This window comes from Panthera onca, chromosome C2 (assembly GCF_046562875.1).
Source record: "Panthera onca isolate mPanOnc1 chromosome C2, mPanOnc1 haplotype 2, whole genome shotgun sequence".
NCBI classification, from domain to species: domain Eukaryota; kingdom Metazoa; phylum Chordata; class Mammalia; order Carnivora; family Felidae; genus Panthera; species Panthera onca.
In genome coordinates this window covers 28,696,357-28,722,582 of record NC_138347.1, presented here as the reverse complement: position 1 = coordinate 28,722,582, position 26,226 = coordinate 28,696,357, and the positions used below count along the sequence as shown (strand labels likewise).

The 26,226-nt window shown below is 35.1% G+C and overlaps 1 long non-coding RNA gene across 1 annotated transcript in view; it reads right to left on the bottom strand.

Moving 5' to 3' along the window:
• Positions 1–26,226, bottom strand: part of LOC132683864 (uncharacterized) — a 40,590-nt gene that overhangs the window by 12,296 nt on the left and 2,068 nt on the right. The gene's annotated exons all lie outside the window — the stretch shown is intronic.

Sequence of the window (26,226 nt, the reverse complement as noted above, 5' to 3'; positions counted from 1 at the left end):
TGCCTATCAAATAAGTTGGCAAGTGATACTAAGGCAAAAGAAGCCCTGACCATTAGAATCCAGGATGATATCTAAAGTCTAATCACCTAAAACTATTTCTACTCTTGATCCATTTCCTCAATGACCATTTCATCTCAAATTCAACTTCTTTTGACTATTTTCATATTCATTTGGCTGTCCTTTTTTTCTTTTTGCATATTTTTGATACTTTAAGGATTTCCAAAACAATGGAGAAAGAAAGGGGAGGAAGGGTAGAGAGAACTCATCTTACCTAAATCTTTTTTTCTGTTATCACATTTTTTTTCTATTTTATGAATGAGAAATTATTCTCATCTCGTATATTGACTTTTTGTGTTTGTATTGAAAACTTGTTTTAACTGGGCTTTGAGGAGACACTTCCTTAAAAAAAGATTTTCTAGGAATATTAATTTACTAATAATACATAAAACATGAATTACACTCAATTGTTATGCAGTATGCATAATGATACCTGAAGAAAATGTGATAGATTTGTCAAGTATTAATTTGGTTTTAGGAGATTCTTCTGTTAACTAGCTTATTATGTAGATATTGTCAGAAATAACTTTTCCTTTCCTGTAACAAACCTTTGACTTTGTGTAAGAAATAAAGAAAAACAGATTGCCTACACCAGACATACGCCAAAGTCCAGCAAGACAGAAGAGAAGGGAAAAGGTGGAGAGGAGTTACAGGTTCCTGAACAAACCTTCTTTTTTGACTAGGACCAGCCCTTTGAGCCCTGTCTGAACTCAGCTCTTAAGAGCAGTTCTTCAGAGACTCCTGGGTGGCTCAGTCAGTTAAGCATCCGACTTGAGCTCAGGTCATGATCTCACAGTTTGTGGGTTTGAGCCTCACGATGGGCTCTGTGCTGACAGCTCTGAGCCTGGACCTTGTTTCAGATTTTTGTGTCTCCCTCTTTCTCTTCCCCTTCCTGGCTTGTGCTTTGTCTCTGTCTCTCCCTCTCTCTCTCCTCTCTCTCAAAAATAAATAAACATTAAAAAAAAAAAAAGCAGTTCTTCTGGACCAATGATAGGGATGGTGAAAGAATCCCAAGAACACTGTAATCAAAGTTATGTATACATGATTAAAGCAGCTGTTAACTTTTTTCTTGCAAAAGTCAATGCCTTATGTTGTTCATCCTGACAAATTAAAAAAAAAAAATATTTGCACAGCAAAGATAGTACCTTTCTTGTAAAGCAGTATGTTTTTCAAAATACCTTTTTTTTAACTGCTTTGGATGAGATTTTTATTGTCAAACTTATTGGATGCCAGCTTTTCCAAGAGCTTGCCCTATTTTTTTCATTCAGCATGAATTGTACCAATCAAACTTGCAATGCAGTTTTTTGCATTATAGTTGGATTTGGTGATTGGTTTCAAAATACATGCTTTTTAGTTTTTGTAACATATAAGCCAGATAAATTGTTAATGCTTTAGAATTCCCTACCCTGTCTACAAAGCTGTAATCACCAAGACATTATGGTATTGGCACAAAAACAGACACATAGACCAATGGAATAGAATAGAGACTCCAGAATTGGACCCACAATAGTATGGTCAAGTAAACTTTGACACAGCAGGAAAGAATATCCAATGGAAAAAAGACAGTCTCTTTAACAAATGGTGCTGGGAGAACTGGACAGCAACATGTAGAAGAATGAAACTAGACCACTTTCTTACACGATTCACAAAAATAAACTCAAAAAGGATGAAGGACCTAAATGTGAGACAGGAAACCATCAAAACTCCAGAGGAGAAAGCAGGAAAAAACCTCTCTGACCTCAGCTGCAGCAATTTCTTGCTCAACACATCTCCAAAACCAAGGGAATTAAAAGCAAAAATGAACTATTGGAACCTCATCAAGATAAAAAGCTTCTGCACCACAAAGGAAACAATCAACAAAACTAAAAGGCAACTGATGGAATGGGAAAAGATATTTGCAAATGACATATTGGATAAAGGGCTAGTATCCAAAATATATAAAGAACTCACCAAACACCACACCCGAAAAAACAAATAATCCAGTGAAGAAATGGGCAGAAAACATGAATAGACACTTTTCTAAAGAAGACATCCAGATGGCCAACAAGCACACGAAAAGACGCTCAACGTCACGCCTCATCAGGGAAATACAAATCAAAACCACACTCAGATACCACCTCACACCTGTCAGAGTGGCTAAAATGAACAACTCAGGGGACTACAGATGCTGGAGAGGATGTGGAGAAACAGACACCCTCTTGCACTGTTGGTGGGAATGCAAATGGGTACAGTCGCTCTGGAAAACAGTGTGGAGGTTCCTCAAAAAATCAAAAATAGATCAACCCTATGACCCAGCAATAGAACTGCTAGGAATTTACCGCAGGGATACAGGAGTACTGATGCATAGGGGCATTTGTACCCCAATGTTTAGAGCAGCACTCTCAACAATAGCCAAATTATGATAAGAGCCTAAATGTCCATCAACTGATGAATGGATAAAGAAATTGTGGTTTATATACACAACAGAATACTACGTGGCAATGAGAAAGAATGAAATATGGCCTTTTGTAGCAACGTGGATGGAACGGGAGAGTATTATGCTAAGTGAAATAAGCCATACAGAGAAAGACAGATACCATATGTTTTCACTCTTATGTGAATCCTGAGCAACTTGGCAGAAGACCATGGGGGAAGGGAAGGAAAAAAGAGTTAGAGAAGGAGGGAGGCAAACCATAAGAGACTTTTAAATACTGAGAACACACTGAGGGTTGGTGGCGGGTGGGGGAGAGGGGAAAGTGGGTGATGGGCATTGAGGAGTGCACCTTTTGGGATGAGCGCTGTGTGTTGTATGGAAACCAATTTGACAATAAACTATATGTAAAATTTTTTTAAGAGAATTCCCTAGGCTGTATGAATGATGGAGATTTCTTTGTTACCCCTGATAAAACCGTTTTAATCATCTTCTTATTCTATGCCTGCCTGTTTTGTGGTACAAGTTCAGAAAATTGCTACACAGAAGGTATAGAGCCACAGGCTTAATTTTCAAAGCCAGGCAATATTATGTGGTCACATATTTTTAATATAGTTAAAATATAAAATCACTAAATAAACTGACCCAGATAAAGTAACTGTTACTCTTAAGCAACAAATCAGAGGTTTTTATAGGCTGAATTCAGGCCAGATGAAACTTCCATTTGTTAGCATTGTTGCTATCCAAAGTGCCAATGTTTAGTAAAATTTTAATTGTTCATTAAAAATAAAAGACTATTTTTACGCAAGAAAGGACAATGATAAATACAGCCAGACCCAATCTTTTAATTGTGCCTTAAAGTCTTCTGTCACCTATATCTAATATCTGTACTTCAGCTCTATGCTTTGGATTATATTCAAACAGATGCACTTTTTTCTCTATTTATAATCAGGATGTGTCTACATGAGATGGAAAATGTGAAACATTGTTTAGATTGTTCAAAAAATAAGAGCAAGTTCAACTGAAAACATGGAAATGAGTGATGCAGAATGAGGTGGTTTTTGAGATGGGCATTCCGGGGAATCATCTCCAGTTTTCTATCTTACTTTTGTAAATAGTTTCTCCTCATTTTTATTTTCTACAGTTTGTGGATTTGTAAATCTGGCTGCAGATCCTTTTGAAATAATCTTGAAGCGTTTTGTTTACAAACTGGTCATGCATGGCAGGGTTATTTGTGCCTTTAGACTCTACTTTCAGAAAAGTGAGGATTTCTAAGAGTATATGATGACTAGTTAGGCCCTACATAACCTGTTGGCAATGTTTGTAGAAATAAATTAGATGAATGGCATTCAGAGGCATCCTTTATGTGAAGGTAATATGAAGGCAAATAAATCTTTCTACCCACTCCCCCACCCCCACCCACACACCTCAAATTACCTACCCTGTATCTCATTCTTTTAGGGCCCTGGGGGTGGGCATAGTGGTAATTCATTTGTGAACTTCTGGTCTCCTTATTCCTCACTTCTGGGAGTTTGGTTTTCAACTAGTGTTTGAAGCATAACATTACCTGGAACTTGTTAAAATACAACTCTTGCTGAGATGGGTCCCATCTCACACCTATCCCATCTCAAACCTGCTGAATCACAACCTGAATTTTAATAGTATCCTCAGAGTTTTGTAAGGACATGAACATTTGAGGAGCTCTGAGTTACACCTCATAAAGCCCTGGTCTGACTAGCTATCCTCTAACTAAACCGTGCTCTAATTGGAAATTCAGAACATAGGCTTCTGATACTCATAAACATTTCTGTAATTCTACATGAGGTCTGACCTTATCTTTCCTGGCTCTCTATTGTGCCTCAACAGCTCAAGAATATCTTCAGTGTCTTCCCCTGAAATGAGCAACTTCCTACCTTAAATGCATGGATGGTTCTTCTACAATGATGAGAATTTTGGACACCAGTAAGGTCAGGGCAGAGGAGCTTTCTGAAATTGTTCTTTAAATCCTATCATGTAGGGGAAAGTCTTGTTCATATTTATTCACCTTGTAAAGGAAATAAATCAGTTATAACTCACAGTCTATTAGCTTATATTATAGGCTAGTCTTGGTGCATTTTAGGATACTTTTTCTGCCTTGGGTCTCTCCATTTTGTGTTGATTCTGAAATTTTGGTAGAATCTTCTCCTAGGTTCCTAAACCAAATATAACTTTGATCCTCAGAAGGCCACCTTTTCCTTTTACTCGATTAAAATGACAAGTAACTATTCATTATGGCAGTGGAAATAAGTCTGCCAAGAGCAATTTACTCTCACTTTGCCCAAGCTGAAAGAATTTGGGAACTCTACAGTCCTCCTCACTTTTCTACCTCCTGCGCACAGTTCTCTTTCCCTTGTCTCTATTCCTATTGTTACTGTCATAGTCTGAGTTCTTATCATTTCTAATGTAGACTGTTGCTATAGTCTCCTAACTAGTCTCTCTGACTCTGGTTGCAATTCTTCCTCTTCAGTCTCCATACTTTCGAAAGTATACTTCCGACCACATCACATTCTGTTAAACATTCTTCAATGACTCCCACACTGTCTGCTCTGTGATATACAGACTCACTAGTTAGTCATGCATGGGTTTCATTGGTCAGACCCCTGACTTTCTGTGCAGTATCATGTCCCCTTCCTTCTACTTTTTGCATAAACATCAGAAATATGTTATAAGCTCTCTTACATCTCGATTCTTTCACCTAGAATGTTCTCAAACTTTTCTGACTTTAAGTACTATGCATCCATTAAGTCCAAATTCACCCATCACTTTCTGTGAAGCCATTCTTGGTGTACTCCAAAAAAATTACATTATCTTCCTACGTTTGTATTGTGCTTTATATATCCATCCAAATATATGCATAGTGTATATTTTTATAACTGTCAATGAACTAGACTATAAATACCTGAGGGCAGGGAAAACCTTTTAATTCTTTAATTACAACTTTTTGACAAAGAGCATAGTTGTAAAGCTCAAGAAATATTACAGATTGACTGAATGGAATTCATCATCATATTGAAGGTAATGGTTTTTTAGACATTGGGAAATGGAGGTTCTATCTGCAAATCAGTAGTCAACAATCATATACTATGCATAGAGAGAACTCTATACTTGATGCTGGGCAGAATATACAAACTCATTCAACATATATCTATTTAGTGCATGTCAATACTGTTTTGGGCATTTGGGAAACATTGCTGAGAGATATAATCGTTATCCTAAGTTGCCTGCATGGTATTGAATACAAGACTTCATTAAAGCATACTCTGACCAACTGTGCCTTAATTAATCTGAAGTCAAATTAAAACTATAAATGAGGGCTCCTCCAATTCATTTATCTTTTGGTAGTTTATTATGGTGCCTCTCAAACCTGAAAGTGCCTATGAATACACATTCTGATTCATTACATCTGTTATGAACCTGATATCCTGCTTTTGTAAGAAACTCTTAAGTGATGTTCATATTACTGGACCATTGGCCACATTTTTTTTTTCTTTCTTAGAAAAAGCTTAAGGTTCAAGAACAATCCTGAACCTTAACCTCTCTCAAAATACCAAAGCTCCAGAGCACCCTCATTGTGTTCTTCAGAACCACATATCAGAACAAGGCTAACTATGTAGACTGCTGCACTAGGGAGGTCTAGAGAGATGTTGTTTTCAAAAAAGTTCTTAGGGTTCATCTACACCTAAACAGAGGCAAGGAAACAAAAAGGAAAAAATACTTGGATGATATTGGAAATTGTTTCAGAACATTGAAGTAGCAGCTCTCTAGAAGTTAAAGCTCGTCCCAACTTAGCCTGAATGATGGAGAAAAGAGTGCCTCTGGATAGTAACAAACTTATTTTCAATAGATATGTCCTCACCTAGCTTCCATAGGAAAATGCTTTATATAGATTCCTTTGCCATTCTTCACAAGATCAAAGATAGTGCTCTGCGTAGAAGAGGCTAAACATATGTGGAATGAATGAATGAATAAATGAACGTTCTTTATAAGCGCTCAGAATTTAAGTGACTTGTCTGACCTATTTGTTATGGAAGTTATTGTCTGACCAATTAGTCAATTAAGCTTTATTGAAATGCTGTTGTTAAGCAGTGAGTTATGCTGGCTTATGTGGGATTAAAAAAAAAACTTTTAAGAAAAGTACACATTACATAAACTGCCTTTTAACTGAGTAGGATGGCTGGCATTTAAGCACTGGTTTTTATGTTCTGTGCTGGTTGTCTGCCACAGTCTAGCTGAAGTTTAACATTAAATAATGTTAAGTATGTGAATTTGGGGGAGAATTTGCATTTATATCTCATATGGTTTGTTACCCAAATAGAATTGAGTGGTTACATTTTTCTATTTTTTCATGTCTTATTTTGTTAATCATTCCAAACACATTTGTTCCATTCCATAAAAATGAGCAGCTTACCTTCCACCTTGGTGAAATTACTGTTAATCATTCTCTAATGTCTGCATTATCCCATTTAAACCGTTCCCCTGTGGTTTTACAATTCCTTCTGCTCACTAATCCAACAGGAGGAATGATGTGCAACAAGCAAATATAGAGAAACAAATAAGTTTCTCTGGTGAATCATCGCTGTTAAGCCTCGTCAGCAACATTAGAGTTTCTCAAACTGTTATTTAAGAGTCATATAAATCTACAGATAGAGCATCCCAACCAATGAGGTTGAAATTTTTCCAAGTAATGATATAAGCCTAATAGAAGATAGAAAATACCTTTTCCCCCCAAATTTGTATTTAAATTCTAGTTAGTTAACATATAGTGTAATATTGTACATTGAATATTGTACAATATTCAGGAGTAGAAGATACATTTATATTCATGATCCAGTTCCACTTCTAGTATCTAGCCTTAATCTTGACTGAAAGAACATTAACCTTAAAACGTAACCATGGTGAAAGAATAATTGGAACCACATGATGTATATAGTGGAAAGAGAAAATATACATAATATCCTAAGACTTATGTCCGTTTTGCTGCCCATACTTACCTCCAATGATAAAAGATTGCATGTCTCCATGTAATTGCTACATGAGCAAATACATCAACAAATATTGCCAAATACCTGCATGGAATACAGAGACATCTAATCATTTAGATTTTTTTTAAATACCTTAAATTTCTTAAATATTTCTTAAATACCTGAATGTTTCTTAAATATCTGAATGTTTCATGTTATATAAGTAAAATATCCAGATATTTAACTGAAATTTGTCATTCTCATGTGACTGCTTCATACTTTGTATACAAATACCTAAATATGTATTTTGGGCCAGTATCTGATATTGGTATATTGTATATAATAATCTTAATTCATAAGCAATGACATTATATATCCATCATAATGTCACATTTATTTTTATGAATAAATGCTATAATTTGAAACTTGTAAATTAACGGTGAGCATTGTCAGGTCTACAATGACCCCACGTAGGTGCTAAACTAGTATTATCTAATGACATTTCACTGGGGGTAGGGAAGGAGGCAGGACGAGAACACTGACAGGGTGTACATCTCATTTATTCATTTCCTTTCTAACCACTCTCTGAGATATTAAACACAAAAAAAAAAGGTATGCAAGGATAATAATAAAGTAAAAAGCTGACTAAACACCAAAAGTGCCAATATCACATTTAAATCCTGAAATAAAATCTTTATATTCTCCATCTGTCAGAACACAAGCACCTTTTTTTACCTCAATAAAGATTACTCTTCACGCTACAATTCTCAATTCTCCTTTTTCATTTTACAGGTCTAGGGTCTTTAGTGACATCACACTATAATTATGCTCAAGTGTGGGTGATTAGGAAGGGAGAACATTCCCCTACTACTTCCTCCTTGCCTTGTGAGAAGTTAGAGCAGGATGTCAGAGATTATCATGCATTGTGCCATGCCTCAGTTCATTAGACAGCCCACTTGCCTACCATCATAGGAAAACTTGACCCAAACATGAAATATACCATTGGTAATTTTTACCTTCACCGTATATTCAATTCAGATAGAGAATACACATGTAAGCTGAAGTCCCCTTAATCTCTGATGGTGCCCTTAATTCTGACGTTCTCCTTTAACCCTCAGCACCACTGACATAAACGCTTACACTTCTGCTCTTATCTCTGCTGAAGTCTTTTATAGACAACCCTTTTCTACGATTTACACCTCATTATAAAAATCAAATTTCTTGGTTGTCAGAAAGAAATTGAGTGCAGCAAGCCGGGAACTCGCTCTCTGACACCCTGAGATGGCATATCAGCCTGGAGGTGGAATTCCCAAAAGAGAAAGTCGGAATTATAGATACCACCTACATCCATTCATAAATAGAAGAAATAATGATGGCACAGGACAGTGGTTTTGAAGTTATAGTGCAGAAGATTCCAAATAATATTTAAATTAAAAAAACAGATTTATGACTCAAAATATGACTAAAAATTCACCAGGACTCACTTCCCCCTTGCACCATAGATTAATATCGCATTTATCTTATTGGAAAAACAAAAGTGTTAATGATTTGTAAAATGAAATACAGTGGTATTTCAACTCTCTTCAGAAGGAGGATCTACCAGTTTCCCTGAAGCTCTACAGCTAATCCTGTTAACATTAGTTATTTTTTCTATTTGAACTTAATCTATCCCTTTGACCACTTTAAGGAGATATATAGGCAAAGCATGTAACTTTGATTTTTAACTAATTATATACCTCAAGTTTCTTAAAGCACTCACATTAATTTGGGTCATGTGAAAAAAGCTACAATTAGACTTATGACTTCATAAACCATTTCCTATGTATTCACTATTTATTAATGTGTCCATTTTTAAAAAGAACTAATGGCTTCTTCTTGCACTCAGCTCCCTCCACTACCCATTCTCTCACTATCAGCATCTAATACATGCTTTCATATGTTCAGTAAATGTATGTATTGAATTTATGTGTCTGTTAGTATATGTATGTGTCTCTCATTAATGAGACAGCGTGTGGAGTGTCCATCCCTGGAGAGCTTCAAGAAGTGAATAAAACCCATGTTTTATGTGATGCATTATTCTCCTCAGGAGCTTTGGTCAGATGATCTCTTAAATTTGTTTTTTGATCTATAACTAAAAGATCAATGAGCTATCATCAGGTAATTCTGTACTATTTAGTACATAGCTCTATTGCTCAAGAGTGCTAAATGGTGCCCTGGGGCTCTGAAAAAATTAACGTATAACCCTTAGGGTCCAAATTACTGCCAAGGAGTGATTTAGGTAATGAGAAATAAACTCCATTAATATCTAGCAAAGCAGTTAATCAGAAAGTAAAATAACAATAATAAATAGGTAAATCTATTTTCTCATTGTGTCCTCCTTTGGACAGAAAGAATAACTATTATGTGTGTTCCTCACAAAAAATCTTTAATAAATTTTACAGTAACGATCAAGTCTTCCCTTGGGTTTCTTACCTCTAAACTATTCCCTATTTCTTTAATCTTTGCACATAAGATCTGTTTTCGTCCCTTTAATCACCTTCATTTCTCTTTTCAATGTCCTCCTCAGTTTATCCACATCTTTATCAATATGATAACCCCTAATATTAATCTAATGAAGGACTAAAATATATTCAAGGAGCACAAGACATGCTCCTTCTTGCTATACTTTTAAATGTTAGCTTAATCTCATGACAAACAGGACAATTTTATAAATGCCATATCTGTAGTTTCTAAAATGACAAGTTGCACATCGGTAGCCATTCTAGTCAGTGATAATAGTTCCTAAAATCTCTCTGGTTTATGTACCAAGTTTATGAACCAGGCTGTGTTTAGTTTTGGCAACAGCATTTCACTAATCACAAGAAGTGGTGCAGTAATATTTGAGGTCCTGCTGTAGTAGGACTATAAAAACATACACACTAGTCTTCCAGGTCTGAGAACAACTATTGGTGCCCAGCCATATCAGGCTTTTCCCTCAGTAATCACATCTATGTATACAAGAATACTGCATCTAATAAAAGAACACAAGATCACTATGATTTATGCTTTTGTGTCAGTATGATAACCTCTGCTTAGTACTTCTTACTATCCAATTTTTATTAAGTTTATCAATAACTTGGCCAATTAATATACCTGGAAATAGTCCCTATTGCAGTTAAAACAAAACAAAACACAAAAGAGTCAGTTGTTAGATATATTCTGACACACGTCTTCATTCACTTGCCTGGTTGTTGTTTGTTTTCCCTTGTAGAGGAAATTTCTTTGTATATGGGGAATGCTAGCCATCTGAAATTCTCCAGTTTCCATAAGAAAAGTGAAACGGAATTATATGCTCTGTCAACTAATAATGACTAGGGTCAGGGCTTAGTGTGAAATTCTTCAAAATCTGTGTATTTTTCCATTTGTGAGACTCAGTTTTGTCCAAAGTCCCATGCCACTATATTGCTACAATCAATCTCTTCCCAAATGGAAGAGTAAATTTTAAAGTTGGATGTATCACTTAACACAGTTATTTTGAAAGATAGTTCACCAGAATATGACCTCATTGAACTTTGACATTGGTAAGAAGAGAAAGAGAAGGCCCTGTTCTTTTTCCTAATTCATGTCTCTTTACCACTGTGATGCATTTTCAACTCTTCCCCAAAGTAGTGCATCCTAGTAAGCACTCTCAAATCACTTCAACAGCTCCTTTAGTTCTTGAAGTTACCATTTTCTTTCGCTTAAGGAAGAACTTGAAGATAGGTGGTCAGTGAGAGGAAAGAAAGTCAAGTCATCCATAATGCTGTTATGACACCAACGGTTTTATTCATATGAGGACAATTGATTCTTAGAAGAATGGTAAAGAAAAGTTTGGAGAACATCTTATTGAAACTAATAAAGAAAAAAAAATAAAAATAGTTCTAATCCCATGAGAAGAGTAACCCCTATGGTAGGTAATAAGTGAAAGGGATTGGCCTTTGTCTGAGGCAACAGGTGTGGTCAGATCAGACAGACACTATTTTACTATCATGAAGGAAGATACAGATGTATATGTGTACTTAGACCTAAGGGAATGTAAAGTTACCCTTTAGGAAACTTAATGAAAAGAGCTGGGACTTTGTTGGTAACATTTTGTTTCCATAGTAAAATCAGTAAAGTTTGCACAAGTATCATTGGCAATGTTAGACATCCATACTTACATATCATAATCAAACTTTTGAAAGACATTCTTGAAAGTGACGAGAGAAATAACTCATGTACAAGATGTTTTCATTAACAGCTGACTTCTTATCAAAAACCACTGAGGTCAGAAGGCAGTAGGAGATGACACATTCAAAAGTACAAAAGAAATGGAATGTTAACCAAGAATTCTATATTCAACAAAACTATACTTCAAAAATAAGACATTCCCAGATAAATGAAAACTAAGACAACTCACCATACTGCCACAAGAAATACTAAAGGAAGTGCTTCAGGCTGAAACGAAAAAATCTAGACAGTAACTAGAATTCACATGAAAAAATAAAGGAAAAAAAGTTCATAAGAACTCATAAAGAAAAAAAGGCTCTTTCATAAAAAAGGAGGGTTGCAGATTGAAGCCCTCTGTGTATATTACCTTTTTCATTAAGGATTATAAAGAAAGAAAATTGGATTAAAATAGAACAATTCCCACAAATGTTAATAATTACAGATTTTGGTTTCTTTAGTTCCTTTGGTTCTAATATTTAGTAGCATATTATGATGTACAGCATCATATCAAATACTTTCCTTGTGACACATATTTAACATTCTCACATTACAGAACACGGGCCCAGATTCCAGTTCAAATGCAATTAGGTTTAAGTGATACAATGGGAGCCATAGGAAATGTGAGAACTGTCAAATACCACACTGTCCTCACTACTGAGCTAGACTGAACCAGAAAGAGGCCAGGCTTTAGGATTCCCATTCTCCCATCTCTGGCAATTCTGAACTTGACCTCTGAGTCAATCTTTACTGAATATGCATTTTAGTGACAGGTTAAGGGTTTTTGGTGGTGGTGGTGGTTAAAAAAAAAGCAGAAAGAGCACTGATTAAGGTAACTATGTAGGTAAATGTAAAAGTATGTACTTTTAGTTTTGACTCTTATCTGATTTAAAGGCAACCACATAAAGCAATAATATAAAACTGTGTTGATGGACTTATAATGGATGAAAAATGTAAGTTGTAAGACAATAATAGCACAAAGGAAGGTGAGGAAATACAGCTATATGGGAGCAAAGTTTTTTAAACAATTGAAATTAATATGGCATTAATCTGAACTAGATTGATATGTATTAAATGTTCACTGTAATTCCTAGGGCAACAACTAAAAAATAATTCAAAAAGTAGCATAAAAAGAAATAAGAAGAGAATTAAAATAGTACACTAGAAAATATCTATTTAACACAAAAAAGGTGGTAATGGAGGAATAGAGGAACAAAAAGAGTATAAGACATAGAAAACCAACATTAAAATGTAGATGTAAATGCTGCCTTATGGGAAATTACATTAAGTGTAGATGGATTAAGCACTCAAATCACAAGACATATTGGTAGATGGACTAAAAAACAAGAAAAGATCCAACTATTTGCTATCTACAAGAGACATGCTTTAGGTTCAAAGACACAAATAGGTTGAAAATAAGAATGGAAAAAAATATATTATGCAAACAGCAATGAAAAAAATGCTAGAATTGGTATACTGACATCAAGCACAATAGTCTTTGTTTTGTGGCCAAAGTCAAGGGGAAGCATGAGATATGTTTCCTAAGCCATCACTTGCCTCATTCCAGGGTAGTGGATTAAAGAGTGAGGAACATCTATCACCAATTCCTGTCTCTAATTATTGTCCTCTCCCTTTCTATGGCCTGGGGAAAGAGAAATTGCTTAGATTCTAAATTTGAGGGGTGCCTGGGTGGCTCAGTTGGTTAAGTATCTGACTCTTGATTTCAGCTCAGGTCATGATTTCATGGTTCCTGAGTTCGAGCCCCACATTGTTTGAGCCACACATTGGGCTCTGCACTGATAGTGCAGAGCCTGCTTGGGATTCTGTCTCTCCCTCTTCGCTCTGCCCCTCCTTCACTTGTGTTCACTTTCTCTCTCTCTCTCTCAAAATAAATAAGTAAATATTTAAAAAATAATCTAAATTTGATTAAAAAGCCTAAAATATAGTTTTTATTTGATTTTATTTTTAATAAAATCCTATTATATGTGAAAATACAGTCATATTTTTATTAAACAATAATTTATGAACATAAAAGGATATAAAACATAAATGCAAGCTCAATTCATTTTCACAAGTGAGAGCATACTTACGTAATTAGATCAAGAAATGGAACATTGACAAGGTACCTGGGTGACTCAGTTGGTTAAGAGTCCAACTTCAGCTCAGGTCATCATCTCGCCACTTGTGAGTTTAAGCCCCAGCTCAGAGCCTGGACCTTGCTTTGGGTTCTGTGTCTCCATCTCTTTCTGCCCCGCCCCCTCTCTGTCGCTTTCTGTTTCTCAAAAGTAAATAAACATTTAAAAAATGTTTAAAAAAAAAAAGAAATGGAACATTGCTAACATCCTTGAACCAACCACTTTTGTCTCATCTTCTAGGCACTTCCTCCCTCAAAGGATAACTACTATCTGGACTTCTAACACTATAGATAAGTTTTATCTGTTTCTGAACATTATATAATGAAATAATAGTGCGTACTTTTTTGTGTCTTGCTTCTTACACTTAATGCCATGTTTACGCAATACATCTATATTGTCGCTGCAGTTGTACTTTGCTCATTCATATTGTGTTACCGAATTCCCTTGTGTGATTATACTGTAATGTATTTATCAGTTCTGCAATTGATAGATTTTGGGGTAGTTTCCAGATTGGGGCCATTCTGTGCAGTGCTGTTATGAATATTTTTGTATGTATTTTTCAGTAAAAATATGTAAACTTTTCTCTTCATGAATAAGACTAAAGCTATTGGGATAGGATATACCTATATTCAACTTTAGTATGAGTTGCCAAATATTTTCCAATGTAGTCCTACTAATGTACACTCCCTCCAGCAATTTATGAGAGTTTAGTTGCTCTATATTCTCACCAATATTTGCTGTTGACTGTTTTCATTTTAATCATTCTGATGGGCATGTAGTTATAGTAAACTGTGATTTTAATTTTCATTTTTCCAATGAACACTTTATCATATATTTGTTGGCCATCTTAATATCTTTTATATATTGAACACTATTATATATTTGTTGGTCACCTTAATATGTTTTTTTTCTGAATTCTTGCTTATTTTCCTGTTTGGATTCTGTCTTTATTTTTTTTATTGATTTACGAATGTTTTCTCCCAATCTGTGGGTTAATTTTCACTCTATAAATGGTGTGGTTTGATTAACAGACATTCTTAAAAGTATCCAAGTTACTAATTTTTTCTCATATGGTTATTGATTCTGAGGTCATATTTAAGAAATACTTCCTTACTTTAAGATCTTGAAGATATTCTTCAGTGCCTCCTCTAGAAGACATTGTTTTACCTCTAAATGCAGCTCTGTACTTCATCTACAGTTGACTTTTGTGTGTGGTTGAGAGATATGAATTAATAGATAGATATAGATAGATATAGATATAGATATAGATATAGATATAGATATAGATGATATAGTTATAGATATAGATATAGATTGATATAGATTTACCCCCTATGGATGGGTATCCAATTCACCCAGCACCATTTGTTTAAATGACCGTCCTTTCCCCATTAATCCCTAAGGCTGTCTTTGCTGTGACTTTTAAGATCTTTTCCTTTTTTCCTCGTTTTAGCCAGCTAATGAGAGTCTTGAAGATGTTATCCAGTAAGTATTGATGCACAGAAAATCATTAACCCAGTTCCTGAAAATAAAAAGCATTGATGCTATCATTTCCACTATTCTTCAGTTGTTTTATAGTCTAGCCATACATAATACATATAGCCTTCTCATGATTCTTTTTTGTTCTTTGAAAAATAACATTTTTTCTAATAAGATAAGTAATATTGTTCATTGATTTTAAAAAAACTTATAACATACAGAAAATAAAGCAGAAAATATGAATCACCATAATCCCATCAACTAAAAGAAAATCACTAAAAAATTTGATGAGTTTTCTTCTCATTCATTTTTTTAAAAAGTTCATTCAAAATATTTAATTCAAAGTTACTAACTACATAAAAACACCAAAATTTATAATTAAAACATAGATGATGACATTTTGCTTACCAAAATATGTATTCATGAACACTTAAGGGGTGCCTGGGTCGCTCAGTCCAGTAAGCGTCAGACTCTTGATTTCAGTTAGGGTCATGATTCAAGGATTGTGAGATAGAGCCCCACATTGGCTCCATGCTGAGTGTGGAGCCTGCTTGGGATTCTCTCCCTCCCTCTCTGCCCCTCTCCCACTCATGCATGTGTTCTCTCTCTCTCAAAAGAAATAAACATTTAAAAAAACCTGGAAGAACATTTAAAAATGCAGAAAGGAAGAGCACCTGGGTGACTCTCTCTGTTGTGTGTCCAACTCGGTTTTAGCTCAGGTCAAGATCACGGTTTGTGGGTTTGACAACTGCATTGTGCTCTACTCTGACAGCCCAGAGCCTGCTTGGGTTTCTCTCTCCCCCTCTCTCTGTCCCTCCTTTGCTGAAGGTCTCTTTACATAAATAAACAAATAAACAAACAAACAAACACAAACTTTGAAAAAATGCAGAAGGGAAACAAGATGGCACAGATCATCTTTTCCTACCAAGTGCAGCTAAAAACTCTGAAAATAACCCAAGAGGCAACTCTGAAAGTTGAAAAGAGGAAGGTGAACTGGCTAGAAATCTCAGAACCCAAAGCAACATAGTAGCCTGACATCTTCTGACCTTCTCCTGTCCCCATTTACACCAGCAGAAAGAGAACCAGGCCCAACATCTTCTGGTCCCCAACTAAATGGGAGAATATGGTCCAAATAACTGAATTCCTTTCCCAGATTGAAACAATTAGCACAGATTTTTGTTCTCTGCCCCATGGCCAATCTTATCCCCCACCTCCAAACTCAAGAAATATAGGCAGCTTTGATTAAGTGGGAACCCTACCAACAATAGGAAGCCCATGGAACTATCTCTACCCCATGAGCAAGAGTTTCTCTTCCCTTAAACACTTAAAGACTCTTAAGTCCCTTGTGGCTGGCACCAGGCAGGAAAACCAGAGAGACAAAAATAGACTATAAAGGCTCATAAAGATAAATTGTCAGTGCAACCGTAGCCCATGAAATGTAGGCCAGGGCCTCCATGCTAAACCAGAACATAAGGTACAGAAAACCAGAGAAGACAGAAAAAATGAAGAAGGTGACTGCCTGATAAAACAGAAAACTTAAGTAGGATCCAGAGTATCCTAAAATAATAATCAAAATTTCTGGGACAAAACGAAAATCATTTGCCATAACAAGAAATAGGAAAATCACAACTTGAATGAGAAAAGACAACAGATGCCAAAACTAAGAAAAACAGGCTATATTGAAATTATTCACCAGGGAATTTACCTTAGCCATAATCAAATTGCTTCAATAGGCAACTATAAGTATCTTTGAAAAAAAATGAAAATCTACTTGAAAATAAAAAAAAGACCAAATGAACATCATAGAGCTAAAATACACAATAAGTGAAGTAAATTTTTTTTTCAATAGAAAGAATATGACAGAGAAAAGAATCGGTAAACTTGAAACTAGAATAACAAATTACTCAATGCAAACAATAGAGAAAGCATACACACAGAAACAAAATAATAAAAGATCCAATGTTCATGTCATCAGAGTGCCAGAAGAAGAGAAAGAGAATGGGGCTGAAAACATATTTAAAACATAATAGCTAAAAATTCCTAAATTTGGTAAAATATATGCATCGACAGACTTGAAAGAGTTGAGCAAACATCAAACTGAATAAAAACTTAAAAAAATCCACATCAAGACACATTAAAATTAAGTTTTAAAAACAAAGAAAAAAATTTGAAAGCAGCCAGAGAGAAAGCAGCCAAACAAAATACTACCCATGGTGGGATGACATACGATATTTTTCTCATCCGCAGCCATGAAAACCAGAAAGAAGTGGTATGACAGTTTTCAAATAATTAAAGAAAAGAACTCTCAACCCCAAACATATCCTTCAGGGAAAGAGTTAAAAAAAAAAAAGAAATTTTTAGATGAAGAAAATTTAAGATAATTTGTCATCAGCAGACTTATTCTCAAAGAATAAAGAAAACACTCAAACAGAAAGAAAATGGCTGCAAGATAAGATCTGAAATTCCAGAAAGGAAGGACAAACAATGCAATAGGCCAAAATAAAATTAAGCAGAACTTTTTCTCTTCATGATTTTTTCAAAATCATTTTTGATCACTGAAGCAAAAGTTTTAAGACCATCTATTCAATGTATTCATATGTAGAGAAAATATTTAAGGTAATTATATTTTCAAAGATGAAAGATAAAGAGACCTAAGTGGAAATAAGCTTTCTACATTTCACTAGAAGTAGTAAAACACCAAGACTAGTACATTGTGATAAATTATATAGTTATATTATGATATCTAGAGCAAGTACTAATGAAACTGTAGAAAAAAATATACTCAAAATCATTAAAAATTAATGGTATCCTAAATAATGGTCAAGTAACTCACAGGAGAGCAAGAAAAGAGAGAGGTATGAGAATAAACAGAAAACAAACAAAATGGCAGCTGTAAGTCCTGTTCTTTCAATAATTACCTTCAGTATACATGATCTAAATACACCAATTAGAGGACATTTGGCAGGGTGGATTTAAAAACAAACTAACAAACAAACGTCAAAAACCCACATGACCCAATTCACTGTATGCTGCCTCCAAGAAATTAACTTCAAAACCAATGCAAGTGAGTTGGAAGGAAAGGATGGAAAAAAGCATCAATTTAAAAGAAAAATTCAGAGAGAATTCTTTCTTTATTAACATACTCATAATGTTCAAATACTCTAATGTATTGTGGGGCCCAGTGTTGATGAAATCGTTTGATTACTACAGATTTGCAGACTTTCTTAGCTCTTCCTGAACCAAATTACTCAAGTACTGAGTCAAGATCTTACTAATGTATATATTTTTAAATAGTAATAACTAGAAAACCATCTAGATGAGCACACTGATATGAAATTGTTGGCAGGAGGTTGCTGGTCAGAAAAGCAGCCAAAGCTAAAGGGAGCACATATGCAAGATCACTTAGATAAATGAGAGCCCAGCTTCATGTTTTGCATTTGAAAGAGTTCTAATGCAGTATGAAAATAGCAATAGAAGAGGGACAAGTGAAGAGATGATTTTTATCCTCAGTTCTATGGTGTGGCTTGTGGCTCTGTTCTTTTCAACATCTGTCAGTCTCTATCAATATATGCCTGCATAAAAATTCAGGCAATTATCATTTGAAAGGTTATAAAATTGTCCACACAGTCACATTCACCTTCTCAGTTGTAGTTTGACAGCAAGGTTGATAAGTTAGGTCCAAATAAAATTAGCCTTCAATAAGATGCTTTCAAATTACTATAACAAACTTCCTGGTACCTATAGTGCCTTTTAGAGGACCAGAGGCCTCACTCAAATGGACCAGAAAGCCTGTTGACTAGACCATACTGCATGCAGTCCGCTAAAGTGCTGGAAGCCATGGACAAAAACCAAAAACCAAAAAAACAAAACAAAAACAAACAAAAAATCATCGCTTGCTTTTTCCCCTAGACCATTGTAGAAAAGTGAAGGGTTTTTTTTAATTTCTAAAAACAGATGAAAATATGCTAGAAAATGTACTATTTTTTTTTTTTCAATCAAATTCTAGGATGTCCTGTGGGTTCTGGAACCAATGAGAGCGACCCTGTACCTATAGAGAAATCCAGTAATTGCCCCCAACTTGCATGTGAACTCCCGTATAAAAACTGGCATAGATCTATAGATGGCTGGCCCAGAACTAGGCATTCCCATAACTTCATAAGAGAGCCACAGGAGGGCTCAGCATGACATTAGAGTGGAAATAAGATATGGTCCTCTTCCTACCGTCCTCCTGCAATCTTTCATGACCAATCATCTATTTAGTTAGAAATACTAATTTAGATGTTTAGTCTGAGTGCAATCTTTCTTTATCTCAGCCACATTCTGTCCCTAGCCAGATGTAGAAAAGGGTCATACTCTATGAAGAGTGATTAATAAATTGATTCCATATTCCCAACATCAGTTTATACTGTGAGGTTGTAGGGGGGATGTGGGGTAGAGTATAGTGGGCTTAGATCAGCTTTTCAACATTTGAAATTTTTTTCTTTCAATTCAGTACCATTCAATTCAGTTCAATTTCACAGTTATTAGACATTTGATGTGAAAGGTACTCTATAATGCCAATAAAACCAGAGGAAGACAGAAGTAGTTGTCAGTCTGATAAAGAAGTATGTTAAATACAACAACAATATCACAAGATAAATCTCTCCCTCTTTCCTTCCTTTTTCCACTTTTCCCCTTCCTTCCTTCTTTCTTTTTCTTTTCTTTTTTTCCCCAGCTTCATTGACATTTAATTGACATACAACACTGTGTAAATATAAGGTGTACAACATGATGTTTTGATACATGTATATTGTGTATTTTCTATACATTCACATATATTCGTGAAATGATTACCACAACAGGGTTAATTTAACCTATCCATCATCCCACAGAATTATCAGTTTTTGTGTATGGTGAGAACATTTCTTCCTGACGTACTGTCATCCCAAAGACACATTAACAAATATAAATACTGATTTCCACCTATCATTTCTCTAGCATCTTTCACTCACCAATCAAAGACAACAATGCCCTCATAATAGTATATGTCATAAAAGCAATCATTCCTTTTGCAGAGACCTAAAGAGCAAGGAAGACTTTCTCAAGGTCACCTTTTACTTTTCCGTTGCACACAATGAAAACACTAGCACCTCTGCTCCTGGTAAGGGCATCTCTCATAACTGCAGTTTTCCTCCACCAACTATAATGCACTACTGGTGATTTTCATCTACTTCTGTATGAAAACATGATAGAATGCACCTCTTCCCTGGGTTATTTCCAGAGCTACTGTATTTATTATATTAATGTTTATCACTTGGATGTCATTTAATGAATGTCGGCGGGGGTGGGGGGGAGGGAGGAGATAGAATGTTCACCGAAAGAAACTGTGCCATTAATTCAAATGGATGGTAAAGACAAGCATGCACATTCACATGGCCATATGGGGGCTGTTTTAGGGCACTGAAGCAGTTAATTTTGTTTTAAAGACACAAGCTTAGATAAAATAGATCTTTCTGACTTTGTTGAGAATTGAAATTATAAAGCATGTAAGGCTTCAGATCAAAATGCCTTATTATTCTCCCCTCCCCACCTTATCTGAGGAGTGTAATGCCCTTACAATGGCCCACTTCTTGAACTCTTTCCAATTTCAGATATTTCCTATCTCTTTTAATACCTCATTGCTTTTGCATCAATTACAGCCTGACCTAAAGCTGCACTGGAAGTGGAAGTGATATATAGTGGAATCCATTTAAATGAATTTCTGATGAAAGAATAAAACTGTTAAAAGAATAAATTTACTGCACACAAATTTATACAAATCCCGTATATGCTGTGAAATCCTCTTAAATGAAAACCTGATGAAAGATTAAAATGTTAAATGAATTAAAATCCACCAGACTGGTGAAATATAATGATGATTTGACCTACTAAATGAATGGCTGAAATGAAGATATAAATTTGAAGTGCTCCAATGTATGTCAATTTTAACTGTGTGGTGAGCCAGCATAACACAAAAATATGGCTCTTGCTATTAAAGGAACACATTCTTTGTTGAACCAGCCATTATTTAGAAACACCTGTGTTCGTTCTTTGCGTGATGAAAAAAGCAAAATATCCTGGTTCACACACAGGTAACATTATGCATTAACTCTTCCCTCTTTTCTAATCCTTTATCATTGATCTCTTTAGGTTATATTTCAATTTGGATACAGTGCCATAAGTGTGGATAAGAACTGGGACCTTCCCATGGCCATGTCTTTCCTTCAGCAGGGGTCCTTACTAAAACAGCAGTTATATCTTGTTCACTGAATATACATTGGCCAAAAGCTAATATTAGGATGTGAATTTTCAGTGAGACACAGGGAGTTGGCCAAGCAGTTCCTATTAAGAATTACTACTCTATCTAACTCCCAATATAACATTCAAAAAAATAAAAACTCTGTTATAAAGTTTCTAGCACTTAAAATAAGTTTGCAAACCGGCTTCTGGCCCAGAAGAATTATAGGTTCCAACTCAGTTTAGGGAACAGGTGATACATGTTTTGTTGGTAATAAACTTGAAGCCTTGGTCACTCAAATATCATATCTCTCTAATTAGGCACAACTGGAAGCCTTTGATTATTGCCAGGAAAAACAAAAATGCAATTGCACTATGGAAAACTTCACCCAGCAGTCCTTTGACCTCAGTTCAGATTATGGTATTACAGCCATTTGCAATTGGAAGCCATGGCCAGGAAGAGGTCATTATCCCCACAGGCACCTCTGGTGGTGCCCAAATTTCTGGGCATATGGCCAAATGCATGTGACCATTAATTTAAATGCATCTACTCACCAACAAATGATCTACAATTTGTCTTAAAGGACCAAAAGGGGTGAGGTTTCTATGCTAATTAAGTCTGGCCAATCCTGAACCTGCTTCTAGGGAGAAACAGAACATTGCTTTTAGAAAGCTTTTGAATTTTTCATCAATCCTAGATATTCTTGGGTGAGGAATTGTCCTAACCTTCAGTGGAATTCCTAACAAGGAAGGAATCCAAGGCACTGTTGCAAGTGATTCAGGGTGGTCTGTGGTGGTTACTTGGCATAGCCTAGAATAAATGTCTTGGGTGCTGCAACATCCCTTAAGTTACTGTTGTCTAAAAGGCCAGATGCTTTGCCTTTCGTGGATAATCTTGGTGTCATTTGTCAACTACAGTAGTTGCCACACCAGCTTCCAAATGCCTCAAGAACAAGAAATGAGTCTTGGTTATCTTTGCAATTCTAGGGAAACCCACAGCACCTGATAAATGTTGTGTTGGGGTGCCTGGGTGACTAAGCGGGTGAAGTGCCTGACTCTTGATTGCAGCTTAGGTCATGATCTCACAGTTCATGAGATCCAGCGCCACAATGGGCTCCTCACTGACAGCACGGAGCCAGCTTGGGATTTTCTCTCCCTTTCTCTCTCTCTCTTCTCCCCTCTCTCACTCTCTCAAAGTAAATAATTAAGCTTTAAAAAGAATAAATAAATGTTGGGTTAAACTAAAACGGTTGAGAGTAACTTTACTGAGGCAGAAGTGAGTAAGACTTGGGGCTCTAGCACCCTCTGGGGGATGCCATAGTTGACTTCCCTTATATTTTTTCATTAGCTTCAGAATATTTATCAAGTGCCTCTTATGGAGAGCTAAATAGTGGGAATGGAATATGTATACTCAGGAGGCTTACTTTCTGTCAGAAATGCTGAAGATTTCTAATTGTTGTAATGATTGTTTATAGAGTAACAATTATTACCAGGACCTGTAGGAGGCACAAAGATACAGTAGTAAATAAGGTATGGCTCCATTTAAAGGAGCACTGATGGGGAAAGACACAGTTACAACTGAATATGAGAAGTGCTCCAAAAGGATTAAGTACAGAATGGAAAAGAGTAAATATTATCTAAACTGAAACCTGAAGGATGAATCAAAGTAGGCAAAAAAGGTGTAAAAATAGAAGGGGAGCTATACCTTCCAGCTGACCTTATTTTGTGGATCCATGTTCTACACGTTTTTCGTTAACACACAGATATTTTCATCTTTCAAATAAATAATAAGAATATTTAGCTCTACCAACTGTTTGACTCTTTTTGAATAGCAGATGAGTGTCCACAGCTTATTTTCTTATGAATATTTTTTGCATATGTCTACCAAGTAGGTCAGGTATTAGCATGTAAAATTAAATACTTATCAGGATTACTATCATCAGTAATGTCATGGTAGGACTTAAAGACTTCCATTATTTATTGGTGTCAGAGTGAAAAAGAATTCTTATATCATGAAGTTAAATAAAGTATAGTGAAAGTGTATTAAATTGCTATGGATAAAAACATCTATTTATATTCTTTAAGTTGTACCTAAAATATGCAAAAAATTCATTATTTTTTAGAGACATTTATCAAAAATGGGGATTAATCTTCACTCAGTTTTAATTTAAAATCTGAAGATGAATTGGGATTATAGAAAATGATTTAAATAAAAATAATATATATCCACATGAAAAATATATATAACTATATAAATATTTAATATATGTATACATTAAAATGCATTTTATTTTAATATAAAAGATAAAAATATATAAAAATAATAAAACATTAAAAATTATATATGTGTGTGTATATATACGTGTGTGTGTGTGTGTGTGTATACACACACACACATGAAGTGGCACTAAAAGCATTATGAAGGACAACAAGTAAAATCTAAACAGTTATTTTTGAACATTTCAAAGACTTCTTTTTCTCAAGTCTTCTTTTGATTTCTAATTTAAATATATTAATTATTAAAAAGTATGCACATCTCAAATTTCACATTACCAAACTCTCAAAAATTCCATTTTGCACTCACATAATTCTTTCTAGACTGAGATTTGGTATAAAGTGAAGTACAAAGGTTTATGAATATCTGGTCACCTGATGGTGACTTACATTTGTCAGTTTATATGAGCTCTCTGATGATCCACCTTGGAACCATTCACTGAAAACTTGCTGGAAAGCAGAGTTTCTGGGGGAATAAATCTCTGATCATCAGAATCCTTGACAGTTTGGATTTATGAAATGCATAATCCTGGACCCATGCCAGGTCTACTGGATCAGAACTGTGGGAAGGCTTGGGAGAGTGAGATTTAGGAACAACACAATTAACAAAAGTAACTTTAATGCACAGTTCGGTTTTTAAAATGGTGAAACATGATAGAAGGTAAGTCTCCAAATTATGAAACCTTGAAGTGGAGCCCAAAACTCAATTTCCCTCTTGACTAAGATTATGACTGAGAATAACAGAAGGATTGGAAAGAAAAATAAATCCTTGGTAGTATCTAAAGAGATTGTAGGTGATCACAATCATGATAAGAAGGAAAGATTTTTTTTCAAACTAAAATCTCCCTAAAAGATGGAGCTCCCTGAAAGCAGCTCCTTAAAAGATGGAGTCAACAGCCATGAGAAGTCATCAGGGAAACGTAGTGAGAAAAGGGGGCTCTGGCAGGGATTAATCAATCATTCAAGCTCTAGGCCAGGAACAGCATAGGCCCTCAACAAATTTTTGTTGGATGAATAGATAGATGGAAATTCTGGGTCTCATTTGTAGTGTGTCAGTGTATTAAGAACTACAAATGTGGAGATTCTAAGAGAATGGAACTTTATGTATTTTGATCACAAAGATATTCTACAAATCTAGTTGTGATTTACTGTTAGAATGCTTGCAAGTGTGATATGCTAGACTGTCTCTTAGGGCATTTTTCTGGATACCTACAGGAGACACAGTAATATGGATGCTTTGTGCCAAGGCCAATCTAAAGCAAGATTTCCAAGTATAAATAAACACTCGTGATTAATTTGTGCTTTACTTGATAGTAAATACTGACAGAATTATCAGATAGGCATCATTGCACCCGAAGCTTCATCTAGAACTTGGTATGCAAGTCAAGAGTGTTATTTCAGTTTGGAGATTGAAAACAGGTAACATAATTTTCCTTGGCAACGTATTAAAATTGAAAAGTTCTTGGAGAACTTTTGGAGAACAAGATGCTAATTTTACCACTAATTCATTGTACAAATTTGGACAAGTTATTTATATACCTATTAGTAAAACAAGAAAATTATACTATTATTCTAAAGGGTGAGGGCAGTTGTAATCAGTAACATGCTGGTAAATAGTTAACAACTAGAGCTCTAAAGGAGGGGGGGGAAAGCCTAATTCATATTAGCATTCTCTAATTTACATGAAATAAAGACTCTCTTTGCAGTCAATTTAAAGCTGTCAAAATGATATCACTGAATGCAGAGTTGGGAAGAGAAGCACACAAGCTGGTAGGAGGTAATATTCTATGGTAACATAATAATACTTTATGTAACTATTCCCTAATCTGGAAATTTTCTTTGTTTCTCTACTTTGCTCTTCATTTATCTTTAGATTCCCTGAAGTGAAATTTCCGAGTCAAAGAATGTACGTATGTGAACATTTCTAAGGCTCTTGATAAAGATGCCAAATGATGTAAAAACAAAACAGAACAAACTTTAATTTATAATAATAATAATTTATTTAATAATAATATAAATTCTACCATACTATTGCCAACATAGAGTATTATTATTTTTAAAACAGTTTTCTTAATTTGGTAGCCTTTTTTCTATAGTTTTTAATTGGATAAACTTTTAAGTATACTAGCTAACAATTTGTATTTCTTTCTCTGAAAAATGTTCATAAACTTTGTCATTTGTCTACTATAATTCTTAATGTATTTTTCTTCTTTAATGTTCATTTATTTATTTGAGAAAGAGAGAGTGCATGCACGTGAGTGGGGAAGGGGCAGAGAGAGAGAAGGAGAGAGAAAATTTCAAGCAGACTTCATGCTGTCAGGGCAGAGCCCAATGCAGGACTCTGATGAGTAGTTCAAACTACTCTGATGTAGTTCAAATCCCATGAACTACA